Genomic DNA, 24,810 nt, shown 5'->3' on the forward strand with positions numbered 1-24,810 from the left:
TCACAAAAGTTGTATCTTAGTGAAGGATTAGTGTGATTACTGTTAATACTACATTGTAGTATTTATGCATATTTGATACGCATAAATAGAGGTTCTCTCATTATATTTATGACAAAAACGCAATAATCAGTACATTTGTATCAAATGGGATTCTTTTTATCTCACAACTCTATCATGCATAAACATCATGACCTAACGTTTGACGCCAAATATAATTTACTAATTTTCATCTCATAATTATTGCTAAATACGTTTTCCTCACCGCGGTTTTCATATTGATGAAAACCGCAATGAGGAAATACTTCCAATTCGCTCAGAACGATTTGTTAACATTTTATGTTTATATTTATCACGTGCCAGTCAGATCAATGCATGATCTCTTTAAAAGTGTTCCGTATATTTCGTCAGACTTTGTTTAGCCGGAAGTTTTCTTTTTTTTTTTCATGTAAAACACTTCGTCGACTGTTTTTCGCGGCTTATAATCACGCCCCGACTGTTCTCGCCAAATTGGTCACTTTTGACGCAGCGATACGTTATAATTTGTGTTTATTTATGTGCAGCGACAAGCCCGTCGTCACTTTATAACCGTACACATGGCTACTCACGAACCCGTCGAATCGATATCGTGTAGCCTAGTTTTGCGATGGAGGCTTTAGAATCGCGCGATTCTACGGTTTCCAAGCCAACTGTCTCCATGGTACGAGCGAACTTCCATTGCAATTGGTAACCATCATGATTCATGGTATCTATTTGCTGCTGGATACAGCACTGCGAGATATAACGATGGAAGCGCGCGCTTCCACTGAAAGATCTTCAGCTTATTACGTTTCCTCGATAAAAATCTACGAACTAAACGCACAACGTTTTATTACATATCGGCAGCACATATCGGCAACGTAATAAATATTTTAAAGTATAATATAAATTCGCGAGTAATTAATTTGCGAGCGAATTTGTGGTACTGTTGATATCGCGTGTAACAATTTAATTTGATTAATATAAACTATAATTAATTAATAATTAATCGTTTTGATACATTATGCTGAACTTACTTATGTAATAAACTTTATGTTTAATTTACATGATTGCACATGAGCTTAAAATGAGAAACATTGGAACAGAAAATAAATATTGATGGACATATAAGTGCACAAAGATTGAAGGAAAGATTTACGTAAACATATTTGTCGCATGTATAAAAACATTTTGTAAAAGAAAACGTAAAGCACTGGGCGGTGATCAGTCTACTGAGTAGACGGTTCCATCGAATCAGCGAAATTCTTCGTGTAGGAAGAAAACGCTACCACGTTAGCCAAATAAACTACGTCGTGCCAGCAGCATCCTGCGAGCTTCAAAAGTTTGTGGCAGAAGTGTTCGCGCCAGACGGCGCGACGCTTTCTTACAAACTAGGTTCGGCATATATGTGCTGGTCAAATCGACATCAACACACACGTCTTAAGAGGTATTCAGTAAAAACGATCATGTAACCGTCCGTCCGATTTCGTAGAATAAGTACAAGTCTGACATTAAAAAGTGAAAAATTTACTCAAAGAGGCATGTCAATACCAGATAAATTAGTTATACGGTTATATTTTTCATCTTCTAATTTTATTTGCATAGAAACTCTTGCACGGAAACTCTTGCACTCTTGGATTAAATATATTGTTTAAAATACTCCTTTTACATCTTATATTTTAGTTATTTATATTTTATTTTTAGGTGCGAATATTGGCAGGCAGAGATCGATCACATAAAATAACATTATTTAAAACTTGTATTTAAAATAAAACACTTGTGTATTATTTATTATTTCAAATAGCTTCTTATGATCTATTTCTTATTTTTTATTTAAAATAAATTATATTAATTATTTTACCGACCCCTATATAACAAAGCGTTTCTATATTCTATATATACATATACTTTTTTATTACGTATTTAAATTGGCCTTATTTTAATATTGATTTTTTTAAATATTAATTTTGTACTGTTCTCTTAAAATGAATTTTTAAATTAATTGAATAGCGTTTTCTACTATCGTGTACGATCCGATTTATTTTACTCGTAAAACGAATAGCAGTGGTTTCGTGGTGAGGCAGTTGGCGTTATCCATTAATTACGTATGCTCGTATTTAGCAATTAAATACTCCAGCAGGTTTATAATCTCCATAATTATTTTTACAAACGTGTGGATTTTTTTGTATTAGATTACGATGTAATTTATATATGGTATTAGGTTATTAGGTGTGTGTGTGTGTGTGTGTGTGTGTGTGTGTGTGTGTGTGTGTGTGTGTGTGTATATATATATATATATATATATATTAATAATGTGTGATAAATAACATTTGCACATTCTACATTAATGTAACTAACTGAATTTTATTGCTGTAAAAATCGTATTCGATATTGCCATAAGTTAAAAAATCAAATAAACATCAATAAACTAAACATAAAATGAAATAACACGAAATGTAATCTTTATTTCTGGTTATCAAAAGAATAATATTTTACTATGACATTTGAAGAAATACAAATCAGGATCTTATATTGGTCATATTTCAATAGAAATTATTCATACTAACAAATGGAAAATATAAATACATGAATTAGTCAACAAGCAACCCCAACTTTTATCCTTGATTGTTAAGGATAAAATTAAGATCACTCATTGACTGATCCATAATATATATCTAATTCTCTTGATACGTTTGAAGGGATACATTTGATTAAAAAAAAAAATGGTTCTATTGTTGATTATATCTTGATATCGCAATGTCTTAGCAAAATTTTTCATTGCGCAAAACTGAACAAAAATAGTTAATTACGTTAAATGCTAAATGCGCACTTAGCGAATAATAGTGGGTAATTGTTCGCTGTATCATCCACGTGACGTGAATATCATAATCGAAATGTACTCATGCTTTTGTTAACACACTTTGGCCGACCGCATATAATAACAGAATAACATCGCATCGTCGCATTCGGCATGAATCTGTCTGAATGGATGAAATGAATATCGAGTGGCTTTTGATGTTTTCTCTGATATGTACAAATATTGAAATGATTAACAATAGTAACTACAAATATCAGTTCGTGAAATTAAAAATAGCAAACTAATTGCCAATCGACTGAACTGATAACCATCTCGGTATTCAAATATTCTTTAACAGAAATAAATTTTCATGTATCTTAAATAAACATATATGTATAAGAATTCTCATATTCATAGGATAGAATCACGAATCACGTGCAAATTTAGAACTGTTTTGAAACGCGTACATATATCACTAACTGCCGTATTTATGTAATTCACTTTGGCTCGAGAGACTAAACGGATGTAATATATGGATTTTACGGACCGTCTCAATGAATTTCAAGCATTACGGAAAAAGACTTTCCCGAGGAAACTATTGTGCGACCATCACAACGAAGATAACGTAAATGTCTTGGCAGCGACTTAAAGTCGCCCGTCTCTTTTGGCGCGGTCACATCGGATGGCCTCATACGTGAAACGCGTACATATCCTCTCGACTATTCTTCAAGGTCGAGTTGCATGTAATAAGGCAGGTGAACGTAGATTTCTGCAATCACTCTGTCATATGTCGCATCTGCGATTGCGATGCAGCATGATGAATGTTTAACGACAAAACGTACGTGTCACCATAATACGTGTTTGTTCAGGTCTTCGCAAATAATCCAGCATGGAAGTAAATAGCGTGCGACTTTAATATTTGTCTTATTATTAAATAATCACGGACAAATTCCTACCTATGTTGACTTCATATATAAACTCAGTTTTAATTTTAATTTTATATTGCTTTTTGAAAGCAATTTTTTCTCCGCGAGAAAAAGACGACGGATGTGTTAAATTATTAAAGATAATACTAGAGAAATCGGCCGAAAAAATATTAACAATTAATAAAGTTAATGTTAAGTTAAACATATATATATATATATATATATATATATATATATCTGTAAAGAATTAATGACATTATGAAAGAACATTTTTTTTATTATTTATTATAGGCGTGTCATACATTCGCTGATAAAACAGAAAATTTGTTCTCTATATTTAAATATAATATCGAGATGTATATTATTATTCGTCAATCTTGTATAAAATAAAGCCACATTTATGGAATATTTTTGCATCGCTAACCACAAATTTTATTTTTCACAAATGACAGTCATATACCGAATTATTTTATTCCACAGAATGTACGATGTTATACTATTTCTATATGTGGTAGCATTAATTAAACGAATTCGTTTAATTTACAAAGCAGACATTGCCATAAAATTCGATCGATAGTAGTCACATTCTCATCGCATTCATGAATAATCAACGAATTTTACACATATGTGAAAAAAACCACAATAAACGCGTGTATGCAGTGCGGTTTTTCATTTGCAATTACGATTTACTGGAAATATTTTTCAAAATTGCTTAATCCTAATATTTGGAATTAGTTTTCTTTATAATGTGAAAGACAAGAGTCTGCAAAAGTAAAAAAAAACTGATCTTTTACCCAAAATCGGTACTACTATATTAATTAAAAGTTTATAGGAAACTAGACAGTTCATGAAGGATTTATTAAGAGTCGACAAGCTCTGTTTAAAATATTACTGTCTTGAGACTTCCAGTTAGAAGTTTCAGCTTGACGTTTTTTAACGATATGGTTAATATTAATGAACTTTAACATAAACGCACTAAATGTAATTCTTTTGATAAACAATGAAAGGTACAAATGTGCATTATTTTTACAAGCGCATACTTTTCAGTTGACGGTAGTTTTGCTTTGGATATTTTCCGAAAGGTTCTCGCTTTAGCATCGGAATAACGTTACAGAGCTTTCAAAAGTACTCAATAATTCACAATATCGATATTTCTCTTGATATATTTGAAGCGAATACGAATATCTAGAGTAAGGTATCGAACGAATATGTCGATGTGCTTTTTTCGATATCTGCATGTCAATAGTCTCTTCACGAGGGTGGGAATCTGCGCAGAAAAAGAAAGAGATCTCTCCCACCGTGACATCGTTGTCCTCGATAATTACGCAATTCCTGCCGGAAGTTTCGAGTTTGTGCTACGAGGTCGTCGCGGTACGAATCGGAATAAGTTTCTTGCATTGTTCCGACGAGTCATCCTACCGGGGTTTCCACCCCCACGTTTTATCGTGTTTGCATCTATCTTGTCTCTTATATCCATTAAGTTTTCAACCTCGCGTAGAAAATAGATTAATAAAATTCTTTCAGCTATATGTAATCAAGAAAGATAATGATCCAAGAGGGAACTATATTAATATTTTAAGAAATTTCAACAAGATGTTACTTTGATGTTAAGTGTGTTGAATATAGCGAAAAAATCATGGTAGTGAAACTTGTATTCATAATATTTTTGTATGTTTAATATACCGGAAGAGATATAAGAGAGAGAAAAAAAAATAATTTTGACATAAATTAAGATTTTTTTGTGTGTATTAGATATTTATACATATATATATAGTTGTATCAGTAAATTATAATTGGCTTTAAAAGCCAACAGGATATCAATGTATAAATAATTTATTTTCTACAAGTATCAATTAAAATATACGTTTCGACCACAGTTTGGGTCCTCTTCAGTACATAATAATTAAGCGAATACGCAAATTAATGTCGATAATATGTAAACATAGTAAATTTTTTAATTTAGTCTTACAAAAGCGTTGAATTATTCAAGTTGAAATTATTTTAATAGCGAACATTAAACTGAAGTGTGTTTGCGTATATCTTCTCATATATACATATAGTTTGTTTACTTACATCAATGCAGTGATCGAAACATATACTTTTATTAATATTTATATAAAATAATGTACATACTAATATCCTATGTTGCTTCTTAAAGGCAATTATAATTTACTGATTTCGTCATTGTTATTTCATTTATAGTTGTATTTTCATGAAATTAAATGGAACCGAAAAGATTGTTATATTTATAAATTACAAATTCTACATGTATGATATAATAATTTAACGCGCGATCAATAATTTAATATTAATATATAAGCTGCTGTAACTCAGATTCTTAAGTTATATCTTCATTATCTACGCTGTATCATCTGCTTAGTCTTTTACCTCTCAGAATCGATACATCTAATAATGAATTGCGAAAAGATGAGAAAAGAGCGAAAAATATGCGATGCCGTTCATTGCGAACGTCTTCACGTTCTCTATTTTATTCTTAGTTTAATATGCCTGCGCAAGTACAACGATGTAACGTTTCATTTGCATGCGAAGCACCTTCCAACGGTGAGAGAGGAAGAAAGGACGTAAAAAAATGAAGTTACTGAATATAAAGAAGGTCCCCAATGTCTGCCGACTTAGATCCCGTAATCGTCTACACTGCTCCAGGTCACGACGTATTTCACGTCGAGCACGATTTTTTCATATCGAATACTTTCGTGCAATTAAGACGGTTACATAACGCTTGGTGTTACCGTATTTGCGCTCGCTCATTTAGTACACTCGGATATTTCTGTACGTAAATACGACGATGTAGAACCATGCAGTTGTATGAATGATATTCATCACTGCGATATTCGTTACCTTCATATATCAGAAACGAAGTTCGGACGAAGTTTATTCCGACGAAGTTGATTTTTCTTACGCCTTAGCAATATTCTGATGGTATAGCTTTTTAGAAATATGTAGAATAAATAGAGGAAAAATGCTACAAGTACCTACCTATATAACATTTAATCACGATATTTTTTTCAAACATCATTGATACTTCAAAGAAAATAAAACTAACTGAAATTTTGATTTTTATTCACGGAAGTGTAGTTAACAATTTTGGATAAGAGTATGTAGTTAATATTGACGCAAGCAACGCAAACATATTATTCTGGTTTGTATTTTGCTTTAAGAAAAGGTGGAAAGAATCGTGGGAAGTTACGATTGTTTAAACGTGGAACTCAAACTTTTCTAATCTTCTATGAAGTCTTCGGCAAAACTGCAAGGAAGACAAAATTTGATGCCTCTCAAGTATATCTATCTATAGAGCAAAAGGCGCGTCGCTCATAAACAAGGGATCCTATAAATATTCACGACGCGCTCGTAGACATCTCACACTTCTAACAAAAGTTCGCGTTTGCAACCTGCTGCTCCTTTTCGCGATATAACGGAACTATCCGCCTCGAACAATATGCAAATCGTTATGGACCTCGATTAAGTTAGTTTTGTCGATATCCGTGACGGAGAAGTTTAAATATGTCATTAGATTAACCGAACTTGCTACCGTGCTCGTCATAAACGACAAATTATTTGCTAAAAATATATATCTATGGCAAGTAAGTCATTTGTAATTAAGATATGAACATATTAATCTAATATGAAGTTTTATATATATATATATGATAGTTTTCTTTTATCGCTTATGAAGAAATTATTTATTAGAAAATGTCATTTGTGATGCAAATAGCGCTTGCTCGAAATAATTAATTATTCAATACCCATTAAATCAATGCTCAGACTGATCGAAGATTAATAAATAAATTAAATGATAAACTGAATTATTCATATAAAAATTCATATCAATGTGCATTTTAATTTCTAGATATGATTTTATCATTTAGAAATCGAGAGAGAGAGAGAATAAGAGAGAAGGGATTTCTTTCTAATATTAGAATTAAAAAATTCTGATATATAAACACTTTTATACGCGAAAGCATTAGCGTTTTGCTCTTACGATTTGTCGATGTTGTTAACGCGATACATAAAATTTGAATTTATGGTAATTTCGCGTTTAATTTCTGCATTGTAAGCCCGCTATTATGCTAGTCCGCTATTAACGATGGCACGTGACTCAAACTCGCTACTTTACACCACCCGCGTCGACCACAAAATTCGGTAGGTATAAGGTAATGTGCAACGCCGAACGGTAATTTTTGTGCATTATGCTGATCGTAATGGTACGTTTTATGATTCCCGAGCGATATAGTATTAGCGAACTCTTGGTGCACACATGTTCGTGTGTTTAGCTTCCATATCGTGTAGATCCTCTCTACATAATTCTCAACTTTAATATATTGGAATAAATAATAGAATTAGACGATGAGAAAAATATTAACATTATTTTACATCGTACAAAAAGTGATTTGAATACATGTACATTTTTTAATGACATAGATTTAAAAATGACAGCAAATTGCGACATTTATTTTCTATTTTATTAATTTATCCGTCTGTTATTGTAAAATTTCGTTACTGTGAAACTTATTCGATAAATAAGTAATATTTTTTATTATTATTTTTATATATTATTATTAATTTATTATATAATATAATATAATATAATTCTGTAATTTTTATCAACACTGTTTCTCGTAGATCTTACATTAAAAAATTTATATACTCTCAAACAAAATTACCGACAATTTAAGATGAGTATATTAGATACCGTAAAAATCAGTTAACTTCGCTCTTGAGTATTCATGCACGCGATGGAATGGTTTTATATTTATAAAACCACTCCATCCGTGTTTCGTTGGAGAGTTCGTGCAATTTTTCGAACAATCTCTATCGATAAGACTCTATAGTTAGATAGTTCACTTTTGTTCGACGCAGTTGTTTTTCTAAATCGTGTCTATTATTTGCTTGTCGTGCATCTCGCAAAATGTCACTTGCGTGTTCATACATGTACAGTTTTGCGTGTAATTTCCTATTCCGATTAATTATTAACTCGGCCGATGTCAATTGACACGATTACGTCGCTGCAATTACAGGCTCAACTGTGATCGTAACGTTCGACACACCGAATCATTAATTAATCATATAATCCTAAACGCATGCGTGCGCATACTTGATTCTCTTGCGCCTATATATGTGCATGTGCGCGACATATGTGAATTGTTTAAATTGAAGAAGAGAGAAAGAGAGATGTGTGGATGATGTATAACTGGTTGATGTAACGAGAAAACTGTATACACATATGTGTATATATTTTAGAAGCAGGAAAAGAGCTGAAATAGGAGGAAGGGCACAGTCTCTGTAACTAACGTTACGCAACTCCCGCGTATACGCACTGTGCCAACGCCAACATGCGTGCACATAAAAGGATAATAAATAATCCTATCGCAGTAACGTCCAAGGCAAACTATTTACGTACACGGAGCATGCAACGATTATTATCGCGCCGTTCCTTCTCACGCTTGCTGCTGTCGCGACATCCAGCGTGGAAAAATACACTGGAGTTTGAGCTCCAATCGAGAATAAAAGTCATTTCGCGAACTGCAATAGTGGGAAAACTTCAGCTCTTAACGGTGTTTTAACTGACTTAGTAATGTGTTACATGGAGCATAGAGTGGAATTCTGGATGGCTAACGGCGAAGAACGCTGTGCATCTTGAACCACTTTGTACAATTTATTTCGCTATTAGCCAATTGTATTTCCAATTCAACTAGAATTTTTATCGTGTCTGGAACTATATATATACTTTTCGTTGAATATGCATTCGTTTCAAGCAATTTCGTTGAGATTGAGTATTTCCATAGAATCCTAAAGAAATTTAATTTTAATTCATATAGTAATAATGGTTTTGTCATTCATATACAGATTATATAAACACAAATATGATATTCAGTGTCGTTTAACATTGGATATTTACACGATTAATGAATGGTTTTTGCTAAAATATTTGAAAATTTAACTAAGTACAAATGACAATAATTGAAAATAATTTGAAAATAATTTTGTTAGTTTATCAAAATATGTAGGACGCACGAGCTGGTTGCTAGAATTAAACTTATTGCAGCATCGTATTATGCTTTAACATTTTAATTATTTTAATAGTCCAACAAAATCATTTTTAAATCTGTATCTGGCTAAATTTTTATATTATTCAGCAAAATTGTTCTTTCCATGTTTGAGAGTTTTATTTTTATGTGTATACAGTGCAAGTTAATAACTTTTTGTTTCAAGTATTTCAAAAGTTCATGTATCTATAATCCGCAAATCTATCGTAAGTTAATCACAAGCATTAAATTTATTCAAAATATATTTTAAATCCTAGTAAGATCCTAATCCCTTCAGACTAGATTTTAATGGAACCATGTTAAAAAAAAAATCTTTTTTAATTCAGATTAAGGACATTTTAATAAATAATTCACATAAAAAAAATTAAGTTTTGCAACATTTTTACTACTTTTTGAATATATATATTATTATGTATATTTGATCTCAGATGATGTCAGTAGAAATAGATAATTTTAATGGATAATGTCTTCAAATTTGATATACATTACAATGCACACACAATCTGAAAGGATTACCATTTTAATCGAATTTGTTTTAATTAAATTAAAATAAATTCGATTTATTTATTACATAAAGTCACTCCTTTGATCAATTTTATAATATTCTTCAATTGAAAAGAAAATAAATTTTTGTTTTACGTAATAATGAATTTTTCTAAAATTTGTATTGTAATAAGTATTCATATTTTAAGATTATATTATCAAGAAAATATTCTTTGTTAAAAATAACCATTACTTAAAGGAGAATTGAGTAAACACGTTTTTTAACAATAGAATGATTTTTCTTGTTACTTACACATTGTTCTTGACAGAAGGAAAAATATTCAGAGTCTCTCTCTCTCTCTCTCTCTCTCTCTCTCTATATATATATATATAATATATATATATATAAAGTACATATGATTTAAGTGACAACGTTCACCGACGTTTACATTACCTTATTCCATATAATACGTTTCTTATGCAAATCAAATCTTGTAGCTTTTAAATTTTCATGAAATTACAATGATCGGTATTTTAAGCAACGCTATAGTATTGCCGAACAACAAAATTTAATTCACTTTATCTCTGCCGCGTCGCGTTTAAAAGCAGCTCTATTATCATCTACCATCCCAATTGAAATATTGGACAAATCCTCCGGGGGCTTTGCCAGGATTATTGGGAAGTTCGGACGTACGATATAGTGTCTATATAGACTATAGTCGCTGGCGCTTATTCGGCCTTTAAAAACTATTGATAAATTTAAGCTGCCGATCTGTTTGGGAATCCTGCAGCGTCGTCTACACAGGCGATCACAACAAAAGGATAATAAATTAAGGGGAACCATGCCGAAAGCGAGAATGCACTGTCTGATTGAAAAATCGAACAGTAAATATATACGATGATAAATGCGATGGCCGGTATCGGTGCAGTCAAACGTACCGACATCCATCGCATAGATCGCGCTTTACCGATTTTTAATTCAACGACGACGCAAATATTTACTCGCACCGCCACGAGAGAAAATTGATTTTTAAATGTTAAGCGCTGAGAAAATAGCGCGATGGCTCGCGGTCGAAGAAAGAATAAATTTACATTTTTTTAGAAAAAAAATATTCTATGCGTTTGTTGTCACATTTGAATGAGATTATATTGTATTATAATTCTATCATGAGAAAGAAAGGAGTCTTGTTAACCAAACTATTGTATTATTTACTGTTTAAAAAATACATGCAATAAAGGTTTGTTATTTTAGTTAACGAACCATGCAAAATAAAATAGAGAAATAATGAATTTTATATTTTAATTTTGAAACAAAAATATTGCATGCGATTAATATAATTTTTAAAAGCTAATGCATGAGTAAGTTTTTTTTTTTCTATTATGAAATCTTTGAAAGAAGGAACCGAAATGAATATCATTATATCCGCGATTATTTATTAACCTATTATTTATTAAATGAAAAGAAAAACGCGTGCGAGAAGTTTCTTTCAGTTTTATTATAACATGCTTTAGGTATGTTTGCCGAGCGGTCTTTACTTTCTTCATTATCGCAAAACCGAAAGATGTAACGCCTACGGGCCTTCAAGAAACACGTAGATAAAGCTAATATTTAAACAGTGATAATTTTTATTACGATAATAACCTTTTGCACCAAGTAATCGCACTTCGAAAAAGATTAGATGGCCTCGAATAACTCCGTCGATCCCGGGAAAACAGAGAGATTGGCAAGTTACAACTACTTATGGTGACAGCATCAATCGTGAGACTGACATTTTATACAGAAACAACAACGCGAAACAACACACTCGCACCTACATACGTGCATTATCGTACAGTATCATTAATAAAGTATTAGGCTTTTCATTGAGTCATCCGCGCAACCTTGCTTTCATAATTATGCAATCGCACAATGATTGCAACGTCCTCGCAATGAGGTATGTACGGAGAAAAGGGTTGTAGGTGTATCGGTAATCGCACAGTATGTGAAACGCGAATCCGTGATGAATAATTAATATTTCTACTGTCACCTCTGCAAAAAGTTAGCACTCCATTTTCAATATATTGAATTTTGATTACTCTCTAATAGAATACCTAATGAGTCTCAAGAAGAGTTCTAGCGATTAACGGTTGAAATAGGTATTAACGATTAAATTAAACGTAAAAAATATAAAAAATTCACGATTATTTTTAATGCAAAGCGATAAAAATAAACGTAAGAGTTCTGATGGGATTTTTCGATTTTCAAGCTCTTTGAATGTATAAAATATACATATATACGTAATCACGATGAAGGCTTTTCTGTACCTGTAATATTGCTTAGCTCATGTGAATACATAAATCATTTGCTTTGTGATATTACCATCTATATAGGTTTACAAGGGTGATTAATATGCACGATCGTGTGAGATTGCATTTGGAAAATAGTTCTATTATGGACTCGTTATGAATTAGGAATTCCTCTCGCAGCAACATCGATCTGTTCTATTTGCCACGAATAGACGTGGAACTTTACGATATAAAATCGCTGCTATTCGTTACCTAAAGCTTGGAATATATATAGATGCGTACGACGTGTTTAGCACTTTCAACAACCATTGGACGACGAATCGATTCTCGGGAAGACTTACGATCATACATCTTTTATTCTTAGAAGTATTAGAAGCTCTCTCGCGACCCGAAAGAAGCTTTCTTCGTCTTAAATAAGATCGCACATATACATACACGCGCGTGCAATACATGTGTATCTTATATATCTTATACGTCTTTTATTTATAATAGACTATTTAATCAATATGGTATAGTTCATATGTAATTTTATTATAAAAATACGTATTTAAATTAAATCTTTATTTCAATAACATATATAAATACTTAAATATATAATGTAGAGCTATAGTTTTATGATGGTTTAATGATGGAGCGGTGATGTAACAAAAAAATCTTTAACAAAAAAAAATCGCAAAAATTGCATTTACTACATTTAACCCTTCATCTGCAATTATATTTTTGCTACCTACAATCGAGGTTGTTTGTCCAGCCCAAGTTTTTTTTTATTGTTTTAGCTTTTTGAGAAATGTAGACAAATTCACGGTTACTTTGCAACATTTCTATTATATTATTATTTTATTACATTAACAATTGAGTTCTTTAATTCAAATGTAAAAAAAAAATTTTTATTTAATACAAATTAGAGTAAAAATTAGAAAAAGAAAGTGTGAAATTTCACCTAAAAAGATCCAGGTTAATATAGATGGTTAAAAAATGTATTGAAAATAAAATGGACTTTCATAATATGTGAATATTAGATTTCGCACATTATTTCGTAAGAAGATTAATTCGAAAGAGACAACATATACTACTATGATCAAAAAGTATCTGAACTTTATTTTTTAAAAATTACGGAAAAACTGTAAATCAAATCCATTTGCTTTGTTAAGTTTGTACGGTGTAAGAATAATAGGTGATTTCACTCACGTAAAATCACTATGATTTTCCTGAAAAAAACTCCGATAAACTCCAATTGAACAGCAGGTGGCGTATATGTATAACATCTAACCTCATAAACCCCGGGAAAAGTGTACATAATTATATAAAATTAGATATATATTTAAAAAATTATATAAATATATGTAATTATATATAATTATATGTAAAACATTTTTTCCCGGGGCATTTCAAGAGACAGGAGAGATTGAGGTAAATGACAACATAATAAATAATTTTATTATTTATTAGTACATTTATTTATACATGATTGGTGGGATAATTAGGAAGATCGTGAAAGTTATGGAAGAGGACATGCTGTAGATTTTAATCATAAAAGAAACCTGCTTGAACTGCTGTGAACAGCTGTGAATTGGAAAAATTGCAAAGGCCATTAGATCTCAGACCATTATGTCTTCTAGTGTTACGTGCCTTAATTTTGTCTGGGTAAGAATGAGTGAGTAGAATCACCTATTATTCTTACACCGTGGTTGGTACACATGTCCTTCACATTTGATTCCAAAAATTGCAAAAAACAATGTTGCTTATGGTGATGATTGCATTTTGAATGCGTTTGTGAATGAAATTTCAAACAAATTCTTGCTCGATAAAAATCGCCGCGCACAAAAATCTTCATTGACATAAACAACTGTCATTCTCATATGGCTTGAAGGAACGCCATGATATTTTTATCAAATATGAAGGACATGTGTATCAACCATGAGCGACAATCCAGTATGGTATGGAGTACACTGAATGATTCGATGTATGGAATTCGATACACTAAATTTCATATCTGTATAATATTTGGTCAGGCAGAAATTTAGAAATTATAACTTAGAATTTACGAAACATACGAAAAATACCACTGCATTGCTTGAAGGATATAATGCAATTTTTACGTGACAATCCTGAGATTAGAGATCTTGTATCAAAATATGTTATTTAAGACATTTAAAAAGTTATCTTCGATCGATAATGAAACAAAAACATAAATTATATTGCGACATTGTATATTTGTCGAGAAATGTTTGTTCGAAGTTAAATAATTGGAGTTAAATTGAAGGCGCTCATTAATAATTTTATTTAAAAAAAAATAAAATTAGAGCGGCTACTTTCGCCATGTAGAAAAGATATGTATGAGGAAATATATTTATCCGCCCCCACCCTCCTCTTCTCTCTCTCTCAATCTATCCTCGGAAACTCCATACACTGAAAAATTTTACTTCACCGTCCCCGGTAACCAACTTAGCAAAGCAAACGGATTTGGTTTATAGTTTTCCCGCAATTTAAAAAAATATAAAGTTCGGATACTTTTTGATCACAGTAGAACGTGAAACGTTACTTATTATCGAAGAAACAAAATCCGTTCGTAAATTTTTTCATCACGTCATGTACACTTTCCGAAAGCTTACCGTCGAGAGACGTGAAGCTTTTGCAAAGAAGTTGCGGTCTCGTACGATTTGTAAAGGAAGGATCGCCCTCTTCTTCACTTGTTCCCAGGCCCGACCAACTCCTCGAACTCTTATTTCTTTCTCTTACTCACCGCGGCGCTCGCGTGCACTTACCGCGTGAACTCCTGAGACAAAGTTGTCTTGACAAGCACGAACGATTTGTGTGCATTGTTCTTCGTCAGCGGCAACACGTTTCTCGAACGAGGTACTTTTCTCCTCGGCGTATCGTCGCGTCCCCGGCCGCGGTAAGAACTCATTGGTCCGAAAGTTTTATCTTCCGCTCGCTAACGCTTTTATCCTCCCAAGAAAGTACGCGTTCGCCTTCTCCATGTCCAAACCACTCTCACTAAACTAAGAGATAAAGAATAAGACAAAAGAGATAAAAACGATGACTTTTGCATTAGCGCTTCATTATTATGCTAATTTGAGTTTTGTAAAAGTCCCATTTGTCTCTTTCCCTGTGTTTCCCGTGATCTTTAATTTCAATTAGATTTTTAAGTTCTGTTCTCGGCTCTTGTATCTCGCGTATTTAATGTCAACACCTTTATCTTGTATGCGAAATTGTTTTTAAATGAAATGAATATTTAAATTAAAAACATTGACGTTTCTTTTCTTGTTAGATTGAGGGGTTAAATGCGCGCTGCGATGATATTTAATCGAATTATACAAATTGCGATTTCCATATCGTACAACATTTTTTTTTTACTTGCACATATCTAGTATCAAATTGTTTTCATTGGCTACTTCCCCTCGTCTATTTTCCTACGGTAGTCAAGGGACATTCTTGTGCCCGCTTCGATTTCAAGGCATACGACGTTAATGATACTAAACGGCCGGACCTTGAATTATGAAACGACACTCAGAAGGTACATTATACATGTATCGGTAATGCGTAGGCTGAGGTAACTGACCCGATACTCAGAAGTAGAATCTAAGTGAGAGAAGGGATATGAGGAGAAAAAAAAATGGATGGCCTCCAATGTTGTCCGGGAAGATTGGTACGTCCTCGCGCTATCGACGGATATCCGTTTTTCGTAATTCATCCACGGTGATCGATCGTTCGCTGTTGATAAAACGCCGGTGTTATGTAACGATCATGCTACGACAGTAGCTTCAATTACTTATCACTTCGGTTCAATTTTTTCGCTATAATTTTTTTCCTTCAATGCCATTACACAACTTGCGTCATGTTGAAAAACACGTAAATTTTTAGCAGCCTTCAACGAAGTTTAAATTCTTATTTAACGGAAATTATGTGAAAACCTGTTTCCTAATTTTTAAAAGAGATTATTATCCGATGTAAAGTGAAATTTTTGTTAAAATGACTACTTTATGAAACTAGAAACAGGTGTCTGTTATTTTGTTCTTGTTGCCAAAATTTTTTGTCAATTGTTAAAATTAAATTCTCTGCGATTCTGCTATATAACAGAATTTTGAAAAATTTGATGATAATCGATAAGAAACATTTGTATATAAATAAGCATTCGTGATCAAGAAGAAATTACATTTACTTTGTATCTTTACATTCTTTTTCCTACTAGTATTTACGAATATGAATAAAGACAGACATAAAAGGAAGATTCACACGGTATTCAAATGAGAAAGACACGAAGGATGACCCTTATTACATGGTACAAATAAAACTCTAGCTATTGTCGCTCTTTCAGAGTATATAATTTCGCTTTCGGAAGGTTATTTGACATGCTCCGCTTCGCATTGCACTTAACTCGCAACGGCTGCATATAGATACGCTTTCGTAATTTAAAAACTTTCTTAAACTCGGCATACCACAGTCGGATTACCTGGCGGGATATAAGGGATCTGATGACTTTAACCATTCGAGGGGCAGCCCTCGAGGGACGGTGACACAAGTTCCTCCTAGTTTCGGTAACTTGCGTCTTTATCGTTCTCCCTTTGCTGTCCTCATCCTACGTCTATTCTCGAGCAAATTGTATTTCCAACGACCGATTACCCTCCATTTCCGACTTTCTCTTTCGATGCGCGATCCTTCATCAGGATTCTCGAAACAGAAGAGACGACGTTGTGCGCTGCGCTGCGCCGCTTCCATTCTCTCTCCGAGTTACTTTATAAGACGTATTACTATGCAAATCCTGTAAAACCTTTAGATGTTATACGTCACGATAAATATGCATATTAGGAGCCTTGACGTGGTTTCTTCCGAAACTCGCATGTCTCATGTATTTTGGATTTTACATGGAAAGAACGATTTTGCTCGAGTATTTAAAAATTTAAGTGGATACGGATCCGAAAACAATTTTGTTGAATTATTAAAATAAGTATGTAAGAAGTTCAAGCTGATACACTGACTGTTAAAAATAAAATGTTAATTTTAACATAAAGACGTATAATGGAGACTTTCTGAGTATTAATTAATTAGCCCTAATTTTTTGAATAAAATGTACGTTCACTGTGCGTCTTTAAGTTAAAAACTTTTTATTTTTAACAGAAAGTGTAATAAGCAGAGTCACAAAAAGTTTTTGACATTCTAGCAATTTTAGCCTTTTTTACATAATTATTTTGATGATTTGACAAAATTATTTAAAAATCCATATCTAGCTAAATTTTAGATATTTCAGCAAAACTATTCTTTCTATATGTAGAATACGAATTTGGAGAGCATCTCGCTTTCGTCTCGCCTTCTTTATGCGAAAGAAGAAGGCATTTCATGAAAGACATCACGTGCATTAAATGTTCCCAAATTTCGTTCGGTTTTTCTCGTCGAAAATGTGGTAGAAAAGTTAAGCGTTAAAAAAGAACGTAAATCAGTGGCATTCGGAAAATAGCTGTCGCGCGGCCACCCAGAGTACCTCTGTTTTCATACGTAGAAACGGGTGATCCGATAACCGCAGTGGAAAATGTCGCCGCACGTCCGCGCGATTCTTTTTGCCACGACAATCGGCGTCCACGTTCGCCTCTGTAAAATGTCACTCGTTTCCCGGCTGGCACGTCCGTCATTCGGCGTGTCGATTCGTTCTCTTCTTCCTCGCGAAAGAAGACTCGTTTATCCCTCGCGTAAAAGAGAACGCTGATATGTTTGCGTGTTGTTAGCTGATTGGACGTATAGTAATTAGAGATCGGACGGAAATCTAACACAAATGCAAATTTCGTGGAGTCGGAAGTGCGAATTGTATCGCGATTTTGGGTTGATGGGGGATTTATCACGCAGTATAGCATGTCGAGTGTCACTCTGGTTTAATCATGAAGTTAATGCGAACTAATCCACATGTCCTTGAAACTGTTCGGCATTCAATCACGTGAATGCAGGATCAGTGCCTCTACAACGCTTTACATAATAGCGTTAGAATCGTTATATTGTCGTGTTGCATATATTATATATGATTAAAAAAAACTGCGCAAAGACAACATAATGATATTGAACTGTCATTATAAAATCGGGGATGTAGCACCCAGAAAAAGGGTTGCTTCGATTTAACGAAATTTCGGTTAAAGAAAAACATTTCTTCGATTTGTGAAAAATTTTCTTTGATTTAAACATTATTTTTTAAAATCAAAGACATTTTTTTTTCTTTAACTCGAAATTTCTTTAAATCGAAGCAACCTTTTTCTCTGGATGAGGGTACATATATGTAGAATTGTTCGGAAATAGATTTTGATCGCAATTATTCCGTTTTCTTTAGAAAATACATTATATATTGGGTCATTTAAAAAGTATCCGCGGTTTTTTCATTCAAAAATTGAACAAAAAACCGCGGATACTTTTTAAGTGACCTAATAATAAATCTTAAGAATAACTGATTAATTTCACGTATTCCTTCTCTTCCCTCCTCGAACAGTTCCATAATACGTGCCGTGAAACAGCGTCGCTACTTTTTAAAGAAACAATATGTATATTTGTATATTAAAAATATATTGTAATTACGTTAATCTATTTTGGAAAAATTTCGACAATGGAAATGCTCTGTATAACAAGTGTTTCAATTTTATTGAATAATGAAGTTATCTCTGTAATAAACATTTGTCGCGTATGACATTGGTTTTCTGATTACAAACCGAGAGGAATTAATTTCCATTCGGTTCACGCTTGACGACTGGATAATACGAGGTTAATTTCCGTTATTACGAGACAGGATCGTGCATCCTGTTATAGTGTTCGAGTGCGCAACATTGACGCTTGCACTGACATCAATGACTGTAATCTCAATTTAAAGCTAGATCAGGAAGTATTTTTTTTTTATGAATAATTAAATTACAGGCCTCGAATATATTTAATTATATAGACGTATATCTTTTTGTGTATCTAAATATTAATTAATAGAGGAAACCTTTTTTTAATTTTATTCTTTTCATAGTTTTTCTATGTAACATTCGAACGAAATTTTAATATTTATTTTTAACGTTATTATTTGTATATGCTTTTCATACTTTTATCATTGTAACTCTCATGTTATCAATAGAATTCGATATAATATTTAGGCAATATGTGTATATACATTAAATATGAAGGTAGGCAATGTCGATGCATAATACAATGATTATTAACTATCCCATTGCGTTATTCATTAAAAATCGCGATACGAATTACGGCTAACCCGTAGTGGGAAGATGATTAAAGATAATGAGCGACCAGAATAATTGGGCACATGGTTGCGAAATGAAAATGAACGCGAGTCGAGTAGAGTAAATGTTGATGGAATATTTAGCAGTTTGATCTTTCCAGCTCACTAAAAACGTTCGCTAATCACTCAAATAAACATAGTACGTATCTCGGCACTTCTACGTCTTTGAAATGTACATTTTTTTAAATATTTTATAATTATTCAACTAAACGTTGTCCTAAAACATTTCGTCAAAAATCTGCCATTCTTTTATCGACGGATTCGTGAAGTCAGCACGCCATTCTATTAATATAAAAAAATAATGTCAATTCCATTAACACTTTTCATAGATTTACAGTTTCTTATCAAAATAAAAAAAAAACTTCCGCATTTTTTATACTAGACTTTTTTTTTATATAATAGAATTTTTAATAGAATTTTTAATAATAGTCGTGCTAACTTCACGAACACTTTATCAATATACTTTTTAATCAAATTGTTTTAGGCAATATTGCATATACGCTACAAATTAAATGATGCTTACTCAATGACATGTTTTTAGCATCACCATAACAATTCGATAATCACTTTAATTTAATCATGTCATTCGTCGTTGCCGAATGCGGATGATCATCTCGCGCAAAGTGCACTTCAAATTGACAGCGTTTGTTCTCGAAATTACGATGCCACTTGGATATTATAATCCATTTTGTCGGATCACGGCTGGATTTGAAATCGGAAGCTTGTCGACGTTGCTCCGGTAGCGCATTGGATAATAACCGTGCATAATCACACCAGCATTATAACCGCTGGCTTTTGATTGGTATTTCAGTCTCGTACAATTGTATTGAAATTTTACGTAGCACCGATTACGAAGGAAAAATAGTATCGTCATCAGTGCTGATAAATAAAGTCTGATTGCCTCTGTTCCATGTCATTTTAATTCTAATTACTAGTTTCCTACAAAATAAAATATTAAGGGGTACTCATCGCTTTGTGACTGTTACTAGTTCATTTCATTATTTAATACGGTCATTTAGTGCCGATAATTTACTAATTTTTAATACAAAGGCTTGCGATATTATTCATAAGAAATAGTAATATGTAACAAGGATCGATATTTCAAACAATTTATGTAATTACTCGAATATTAAATAATGAAAATTATTGTCCAAATATAAAATATTAGCTAAGTATTGAACATATAAAATTCTTAGATGTTTAATTGACGGCTTTTCCGATCACGGATTTATTATATAAATGATTAAGTAAGATAGACTGTATATTCGCTTAAAAATGACATTGATTTAACTGATGAATAATTGATATTCATTAAAAGTGTAATAATCTAGTATAGAAATCTAATAATTGTATATTCTGATAATATTCTTGAGGCTTCCGGATGTTTTCTATACAAAACATCTTATGCGTTTCACGAGTTCCTCCGTGTCCAGATCCATTCTTGCCAACGTTTCGTGAATCTTTAAATTGTATATTCTCTTATATTCTAATTTCAACGATTTCTGTGCTGCGCTTAAATTTTCTTCGTGAAATTAAAAGTAGAGATTATGAATTCGATATGTTTTCAAGGAAATATTTTTCGAGACTGTAAATCGATCGTTTCTCAATTGATAATTAATCCTTCATTTTTTATTAATTTCAATTGATAATTTACCCTAAGATTTTCTTTACGTGTAACATGTAATGAATTTAATATCCGTTATCACAGTCATCGATGAAGAGTTTTGAGGATGTCTCCTAAAGTTTCATGTAACGAATAACGATACAAGATTGGATGTAGCCACATGCATGCTGCGTTTCAAAGACTTTTGCGTAAATCGACGTTAGGTACTTTTACAGTCTTCATCCGTGCTATTTCGTGGTCTGTGATTATGCGATTTACTCGACTGGATTAAACTGTGACCCGGCACTCGACCGTTCTGGAGGACCAACGTCATAACTAGCGCGTTGCCTTACGCCTGGAAAATGTGGAATATTCGTATACGACGTCTCGCATTCAACTCGCGTCGTTTCTCCGCCTAATCTCGACCTCCGCTCGCGTCTCGTATTCGCTCCAACCGGAACTCTGCCGTCGAAATGCTCCCCCTCGCGCGAGTAAACAAAGCGACGACGACGACGATCCAGTTTTCGCCGGTTGCACGCCAAGTCCATTTAGGTGAACTCGTTTATGCGCGAGCGACGAAACGGGTGGGTAAATCGATCGACGTGTTTTCTCGACGGTGCGGTGGTTTGATAATAGGAGTTCTGATGGATTTTTTTTTTTTTTTTTTATTTAGAAGGAATACTGTCAGAAGCAAAACATCCTGAAAGGTTTTAACGATAAACGGAACGTTCGGCGTATCGCGTTTTGCGAATGGCATCTGCTTGGCCGAACAAGACGAACCGCGGTACGGAACGTATCGAGTATTCAATAGCGATCAAACTGAAAACAGTACAGCTTGTGAATAATGTGTGTACAACATATACAATGCATACATACGAAAATGATATAATAACGAATTTGTAATCGTGAATAAATGAAGGCGTATACAACGACGTACAACAATATATGTGAATTTTAGTACAATATTCAACTGTTCTAATGAAAATTATTTTATTCAAAATCACGTACATGTTTTTAGATTTATAGCAATGAAGGGGGTGCTAGTTTGGATGAAATAAAACACAAATCCCCGTTTGCAATATTTTATTTAATTTAAATTGTGACTTTAAGTAAGACAATGTGGGAAAAAACCTGACGTATTTTTACATGAAAAAAATGTGAATTATAAAATTGTTTTGTATGAATATTATTTAACATGTTTTCTTTCTTTTTTACACAAGTATTTTTTACGAACCTTTAGTATGTACTTTGCTAATCCATAATAAAAAATTGTTTTATATTTTTTTTTATTTTTTTTTAGAAATATCGCTATATAATAAACTAACTACTTAACGTGCTTATTCTATTTAATATTTCTTTGTACTTACTTTTTTCAGAAAATTGTAATTAAATTTATATCCGTAACATTCTAAAACAAATCAGAACAATTTATTAATAATAATAATTTTAATAATAGTATTTTTTGAGATATAAAACGTCCCAGGTGATTGTTTACATTAAAAAATTCAGAGAACTATTCTCGGGTTAATGAAATGTGATAGTTTATTGTACATTTAACGTAGTTAATTGAAAAAGAAACAGGAAAATTGTAGCAGTGTAAATTTGTACATTTCTAAATATACACACTAAAGTATCTTAATTATAAAAAATAATTATAAAGCCACATGGAACTCGAGTAACAGCTAATTAACCGAAGGAAAAACGTGGCGCTCTTCTGTTTGAATTGAATAATTATATGATAACAAGTTATGCAAGTAGCCTTGGCTTTTTTGCTGATTTTTATAACAGATAATTAAAGTCTCAAGTATCATTAATTATTGTTCCTTATTACAAAGTTGCCATTCGAAATCGATATTATACAGCAGGTTCGCGGGCTAAACGGCTGTTGGAAATTTGATAACGAAATGCCCTTCCATCGCAACTAGTAGAGTCCCTTTTTATCGACGTCTGTTACTTAAAAGCTCGCTAATTCTTTGCATAAAGAACTTTAATCCGGCTTTGCCTCGCCCTTCGAAATTATACAGCACGCTATTAATTACTACGACTGATTGTCACTGTTTTCTTTCTGTTGCAGGTAAGAGTGGCGAAAGAGATATAAAACGGGCTACAACGTGACCTTGACGAGTAGGTAATATAGATCTTCTAATTATCAGCTAACAATCTAATTTTTTTTCAAAAAATATATCACGTATGATATTTCATATTTGGAATATATGTATAAAGATATGTATATACATTTTCGTTACAGCTCGTATATAAGTTTTCCAAAATATAAATCATAGAACAATTACCTTTTTATCGAGATGTTTTAATATAACTTTTTAATATAAATGTTTTTAAATTAATATGTTTTTTTTTAATTACAAATGGATAAAATTGCAAATGCTATTTTTCATTGCTCTTGATAAGTATCAATTTTGTGATTAAAATAAAATACGTATAACTTCGACGTATAACTTCAGATTATATTTTTGAATTATATTCTATATTCGTTGTCTGGCCGTCCTTTTTAAACAATAATTTGTTAAATTTGTCGAATTACCGACAGAGTTGGAGGGCGATTTCGCCTTCGCAGTTTGTGCTTTCGATGGCGCCACTAAATCCTACCCGGCAAATTGTTTGTCAGTTATCGACCTTCGTACAGGCCTTCTCATCTTCCGGCGCGCGCGCGCGCGCCCGCGTGTCACGAAATAATAAGGTCGATACAAATCTCTCGGTTGCATGCGAAGGACTAATTAAATCGGTGCTCGAAAACCGCGACACCGTAATTCATGGGAATGGAACTATATTCCATGCACGTGCAGAAAATTTTGCGCACGCACCGTTATTTCGAAATAATACTTTATGAGTTTCTTGAAGTGTCATTTCAAATAGTTTTTTTAACGCATTATTCTTGTATTTTATCTTGTACTTTCATCAGGAAATATTTACTTGTGATGTAAAAGAACTTCAAAGTATTATACGTATCAGAGAAAGACATGAGTTTAAAATACAGGTAAATCACAAAGTATAATTTTAAAATCAATAGATTAGGAATGTGTTAGGAATATATTGTCACGTATAAAATGTAAATATAATAATATATCTCTTTTATACTGTTATATGAATGAACCACAAATGTCATACATTTACCTTCGAGTGAATGGAACTAGAAATCGAATTATAGCTAAAAACTTACACTCTAGAGAAAGTATAGAATTGGATATTGGATAAGACTCTAACTACTTCCTAGATACCAAGAGAGCGTGTACAGCAAATTGACGTAAGTGATAATGAGACGATGTGTATAATAATGTGATAAAAAAAAATCCCAATCGTTCAGTCAATTTATTCATTCGCCATTTCGAAATTCTCTCAACTTAGCTCTAACTATCTTTCGTTAAAAA

At 32.6% G+C, this 24,810-nt stretch overlaps 1 protein-coding gene across 2 annotated transcripts in view; it reads left to right on the forward strand.

The window, feature by feature from the left end:
- LOC105148847 (protein gustavus) overlaps positions 1-24,810 on the forward strand; it is a 272,603-nt gene that overhangs the window by 52,560 nt on the left and 195,233 nt on the right. The window contains exon 2 of one of the 2 annotated variants that reach the window (XM_087404856.1): positions 23,499-23,548. The exons of the other annotated variant lie outside the window; for it this stretch is intronic. The gene's annotated coding sequence lies outside the window, so the exon portion shown is untranslated. The remainder of the gene's footprint in view (positions 1-23,498; positions 23,549-24,810) is intronic. 2 annotated transcript variants of the gene reach the window in all.

Source organism: Acromyrmex echinatior, chromosome 3, assembly GCF_024713525.1.
Source record: "Acromyrmex echinatior isolate Ae372 chromosome 3, ASM2471352v2, whole genome shotgun sequence".
NCBI lineage: Eukaryota > Metazoa > Arthropoda > Insecta > Hymenoptera > Formicidae > Acromyrmex > Acromyrmex echinatior.